At 35.8% G+C, this 4,692-nt stretch overlaps 1 pseudogene across 1 annotated transcript; it reads right to left on the bottom strand.

The window, feature by feature from the left end:
- Positions 1-1,263: 1,263 nt before the first annotated feature.
- LOC306641666 (cytochrome c oxidase subunit 7C, mitochondrial-like) lies at positions 1,264-1,601 on the bottom strand (annotated as a pseudogene). Its single transcript has one exon. The product of its transcript is annotated as a cytochrome c oxidase subunit 7C, mitochondrial-like (transcript).
- Positions 1,602-4,692: the final 3,091 nt, after the last annotated feature.

The following is a 4,692-nucleotide window of genomic DNA, read 5'->3' as shown; positions in this document are numbered from 1 at the left end:
TCCAAAATGTTGAGAGAAAAGTGAAGGATTACTTGAAAAATTAAGAAGTTAAAACATAAATTTTTTTGATGAAGGGAGGTTGTGGATCAAGTAAAAATGTGACAAAATGCAGGAGAGTCCTAGGAAGACAAATGACAGAATGCACTTTCTTTAAATATCCCAATCATGTGAGGCTTAAAACTGATGGGTATTTCAAAAGTTATGAAGGATACAGCTTATAATAGAAAAGAATTCCAAAATATTGACAAGCCAGAAAGGAAAAAAAAAAAAATCCGTCTAGTGGCAATCAGTGTTAAGCTTGATTGATATTCTCCTAAAGTTACTTAGAAATTTAATATTTATGAAGTATAATTTGTTTTTTATGAAAATGTTTTTTTTTAATGGTTTAAAAACAGAGCAGAACTCTCACCCAAATATCTGAAAGCCAAGTAAGACTACCAGTATTTTTACAGTATTTTTCTAACACCAATGGTTTTGGAATAGTGAACAAATCCACATTAAAATCTTTAGTAGCTAATTACTTTCCCCTGTCTACTACAAAGCTATAGAACCTAAGTCACTACATTTGAAATGGTAAGCAGCATTTTTCATTATTTGTAAAGTGGACTCACTGATGAAACTACTGATCAGTCATCTTACCTCATATCTAAGATATATTATAAAGCTCCTGAGTAATTTAGAAATACATCCTTTTATTATGCCTTATATGCTGTTACATTCCATTGAAGTATTTTACTTTTATTCAAACAGGACTAATTACTGTCAGCAGTACAATTATCAAGACTAAAATTTTTTTTTTAAATTTTAGGTCTAGGAAAAAAAAAATGAAGCTCTCAAATACCTAACCAATCAGAACTTTAATCTGTATGCACTATTGGTTTTTCTCATTATTAATTATAACTAATGGAAAAAAAACAATTAAAATTGTTATAGGATCATCAAAGCCAAATTTTGATTACACTTTTATGACAAATAACCAAGGTGGCCCTTCCCTGGGATTAAAAAAAAAAAAAAAAAAAAAAAAAAAAAAAAAAAAAAAAAAAAAAAAAAAACCTAATAATTTAAGGGTATGAAACAAGGATTTTTTGTGTGTGTGGTATTAGGGATTAAACCCAGGGGCCTCACATAACAGGCAAGCACTCTTCCATTGAGCCATATCCCCAGACTAAAACAAGCTATCATATGTAGTTCTGGACTTAAACAAAAACAAACAAAAAACTTGGGAATTATTCAAATAAAATAAGCCCACACTCAATTATCTCATTTCCTATTTCAGAGAAGATGCGTTGAGCATTCATGTCATTAGTTTATTTACAAATATATCCAGTATGCTATGAATCCAAGAGTTTGATTCATTTTTCAGAGACTACACCTCTTAAAACATTCTTCATATCTGTTAAATGGATGAATCACAATGTCCCTATTTCTTAAGCAGTTGGTGTCTTACTATAAAGAAAGGTGCAGCAAAACCTGATCCAAAGAATAAGGTCATCATAATCAGTAAGTGCCACTTGTTTTCCACTGAAAATGGCAAATTCTTCTCGGGGCCCTCCTCTGGGGCCCACCAAAGTCGTGAACCTCCGAATGCTCTGTCCCAACATGGTGCTGCTGGGGCCTCTGTGAAAAGCTCTCTGGAGTATGATCTTAACTTCTGACACTCTCTCAGGATTTTTTGGGATCTGTTATAATAATGACAACTATTTATTTTAATCTTCTCTTTAAAATGACTTCTTCCTAGCTTTCCAAATCCCAGAGAATTCCTTCTGCCATACTGAAGAACTGGGATGCTTATAGGGGAAATGGAAAACTGGAGGAACTAGGGGAGGCTGGACCGTATCCATCAGTGATACAGGGAGGGAAACGGGACCACTAAGAGCCAGAGTAGGAGGAAGGATTTTGAAGCAACAGAAGAGTCTGAAAATGGAAGAAATGAAGAGAGGAGAGGAATAAGTTGCACCAGCGTGGCCAACGGTTTAAAATTGGATGCTCTATGATGTACTTCGAGGTGTATAAGTGTAACCGAACAAGTTTTCTATATCCTGGTGTGTATTCTTAGACTTCAGTGGCTTGGACATTTCTCCACACATTTAGGTTATATTGAAGTAATTCCTATGACGGGTCCTGGTAATGATGATCTTTGGTAGCAGTATCATAATTCGTGAAAAATTTGTCATTGAATTCTGAAACACTTTGAGTGTCCAATGATAACATGAAAGTGATTTGTTTTTTTCTCACTGACTTCCTTGCCATGAACATTGTTAAAGGCAGATAAGCAAAACTGGTTTCTGTAAGAAAGTGTTGGACAATTAATAAGGGGTAGGAAAGGATTGTTTCTGTATATTTTGCTGTATTTTACATGTAATTCGACCACAAATTATGCAGCCTAATTTGGGTGCGTAAGAGGTATGAAAGGAGTAAAGTTGGGAATATGACTATTAGAATTCTGTAATTTTTCTGATTTCTTAAGGCCTTTGGGTCCTATATTTCTTAGGCACTGAAAAATTCTGCTTCTTGAGTGGTTCTCTGGGAAGGTCTGGGCTTCAGGCCAGGCACCTGCAGGTCTGGCTTATACACAACAGAAATCCAGACAATTTATCTCTGGTACTTTCCTGTTCAGTGTCCCTAGTTCTTGCTGTGCCTCAACCATCAAGGATTATCCTGCCATTTGTAAGTTGTCCTTATGTCCCAGTGGAGGTTGTGAATATGACCTTTCCAATAGCAATAAATTTTTTGGTAGGAGACCCTTACAAGACTGAAAAGCCTTGACTAAGAAGCTTCTTTCTTTGATCCACTGGTTCATTGGTTCATTGGTTCATTCATTCCATTCCTGTATGACAGGTAGTTATAACAGCGAGTTAGTACTTTCCAAGCACTTACCAAAACCTAGGAAATATTTTAGGCACCACACATGTATTACAAACTCATTTCACCTTTGCGATAATTCTTTAACAAAGGAACTTTTTTAAAGAAATTGAACCCAGGTTTGCTTAAACACTGAGCCACATTCCCAGCCGTTTTTAAAATATTTTATTTAGAGACAGGGTCTCACTGAGTTGCTAATGGCCTCACTAAGATGCTGAGCTTGAACTTGAACTCATATCCTCTTGCCTTAGCCTCCCAAGTTGCTGGATTACAGGCATGTGCCACCACACCCAGCTATTATCCTCATTTTCTAGATGAGCTAACAGAAAAGAACATCAGGTACCATAGCAAGTGACCCATCCTGGGCTGGACAGGCAACCTGACTCCAGGGCTGCTCACTTCCTGCTTGTATCAGGAAGTGGGAGAGTGACTGAGGCTACAAAGATGAGTGAGACACTGTCCTCTGAAGCTGCAAGCACTTTTATGAGTCCCTGTCTTTCTTGGGAGGCAGCATCTCAAAGTGATTTTTTGGGGGATGTTGAAAGGGCAGAAGTCAGGAGATGATTAACTATGTCTCCAATGACACCATAAAGATAACTCAGGGGGAGCTTTGTTTGAAGGGTACTTTTATGCAGCGCAAAAATCCTAGGACTTAAAATCCTAGTTTCTTTATCTGCTTTTCCAGCTTTTCTAAAAATATTTATCAGTGACACATGTGTTAGATGCAAAGTTTAGTTTTCAGTGTTGTTTCCTATAAATCTTTTCAAATAACTACTTTTGAATTTGTGGTAAAACTTTTGAAGTCAGTATTTCTCAGATGCTTATGAAGCAAACTATTAAAATTGCTGCAATCAGACCGATATCTGTGAGATCAAGGTTCAATGCACTTGTTACTCTAGTATTGAACCTTTTTGCCTCTGGCAACCATTTTCCAGAATATATTTGTAGATGTGTGTGAAAAACTTTTTGTGGATGTTATTCCTTCACTTTCGTGCTCTTGGTCTAAGAAAGAAACTAGTAAGATGCAATTGGTTAACAACAGTGATTCTCAGCCCTGAGTACATGGATTAGACACCCAAAGAACTTTAAAAATGATAACATTGCTGGGACATTCATGGGGTTTCTGATTGAATCTGGTGTAGTGCCCTTAAATCAGAAAATTTTAAAATACTGCAGGGAATATCAATATGTTGAACACTACTGGATTAGATTGTAAAATGACTCCATTTTTTTTTGGTCTCTTCCTTTACTATCTTCCATTCTTAAAAGTGTGCATTAGTCAAAACCTGTTTTTAAAAATGAGTTAAGAAATAAACTCCAGATAGAAATGATTTATAAGTAATCAATAATTTTATATTGCCCTCATTTTAATATTCAAGGAATAGCTAAATGGCATCATTAGAATAAAAATCAAATTATAGCACAGCTGTGTTAATTATGAAAACAGATTAAAGCTTTTGTCCTTTTCATTTGGGCTCCTTGAGTGAGACTTTTGTGTTTCTCCTTACACACCTGTTCCCATTCCTTTTTTTCTCTTTCCCTCTTGCTCCAATTAACATTTTATTGCTGCACAAAAACCTGATAATGGTGTGGTTTCCAAGGTCTTTCACAGGTGCCAGAAGACACACTTTGCATTCCTTTATCTGCAGTAAGGCAAAGTGAAGAGTAAGGAAGATGACAAACAAATTTTAACGATACATAACCTCTCTTTCACATTTAATCTGTGCCTGAAGATATTGTGGCATAAATTCCAAAATATATTATTGTTTCAGAGAAGGCAGTGGCTCAGGTTCACTCTGAGCAAGTTCAAATTGAACTCCATGGAATATG

The sequence above is a fragment of the Sciurus vulgaris genome (genome assembly GCF_902686455.1).
Source record: "Sciurus vulgaris genome assembly, chromosome: 12".
Lineage (NCBI taxonomy): Eukaryota > Metazoa > Chordata > Mammalia > Rodentia > Sciuridae > Sciurus > Sciurus vulgaris.
Note: the sequence above shows the minus strand (reverse complement) of the source record. Positions and strands in the feature narration are given on the sequence as shown.